This window comes from Primulina eburnea, chromosome 17 (genome assembly GCF_022965805.1).
Source record: "Primulina eburnea isolate SZY01 chromosome 17, ASM2296580v1, whole genome shotgun sequence".
Classification (NCBI taxonomy): Eukaryota; Viridiplantae; Streptophyta; class Magnoliopsida; order Lamiales; family Gesneriaceae; genus Primulina; species Primulina eburnea.
The window spans coordinates 20773964-20775306 of NC_133117.1; positions in this window are offsets into that span (position 1 = coordinate 20773964).

The window sequence follows — 1343 nt, forward strand, 5'->3', positions numbered from 1 at the left end:
ATGTCGTGATCTAGTAGCGTTACTTGTTATACATGTTATAAAAACAACATAACATCTCTAGTATCAACATAAAACTACTAGTACAACATAAGAAGTCTTCTGTTACGCCCGGCATCACCACGCTATCAACTCTCTCATCCTCGTCGTGACCCAGATCCTGCCCCACCTGTTGCCATGCACACATACAGACACGACAACAGCCGGATAACTCCGGTGAGAACATATCCCAGTATAAAACATGGATGCATGCAATGTAATAAATCATGTACAAATGCATAACATAAATCCAGTAACATGAATATAAATCTAAACATGTAGTAGAATACAAATCTGTATTCAACATTCAAATCTTGACTCGACTCTTTTCTAATCTAGGGATCCCGGTATGAATAAGACGGTCTGTCACCTACCCAACCACTCGGGGCGACGGTACGTCTTATTCCTAGACTTCGGTCAACTCTGTATCGAGGGTCTACACATATAGCAAATCTGCTCCTATGCGTCGATACACCGAAACGTCTAGTTTTGGCAAGTCTGCCAATCTCTCCTATCTCAAGACTCGAATATAAATCAATAAACAAGACATTACATAATCAATGTAATAACAATCTAGTATGTGATTTAGGGAAACTCGTATCAAATCTGAATCGAGTTGTGCAATCCCGTGACCACATGAATTATACCTTTCTTGTCGAATAGTCGGTGTCGTAGTCGAAGTCTCAAGTTCACAATAGCCAATACAAATCTGAAATGGCATAAACAATGTGCACTTCAATCATATACATCTCAAGCAAATCAATATACAAAGCTAACATCGGTTTCAATGCAATTCTACGGCGTAACGGCATAATTCTTCGATACCGATACCTCAATCTCAACATCACAATAATCGATTAACCTCAATACTCATAATCTCATCTAAACATCAACCTACATACTGAAATCTGTATCTACTCGATCCACACATGCTGGAAAATCGAACGTATAGCATACGGCGTCTGAAATTCGATCCGTTTACGTTTCTACGATGCTTAGTATATCAAGAACACATAATCTATGTCAAATCTGAATTCTTCCAACACATCATTTTCGAAACATGCTGTAAATGAACAATACTTACATCCTCTTGTAGCCTTCAAAGAGAGGAACACAAATCCGGTCTCGGAATTAAAATCGGATCTCTAAATCTTGCACAAGATAATTTCTAAAGGATGAAGAACTTGAAGTTAAGCCATGGAAACTCTCGATTCAGATGCTGAAGACATGAAGAATGAAGTGTCATTCCAAACTATATATATACCATGCCATGTGTCAAGTGGAGAAACAAAGGTGGCAATCTCGCA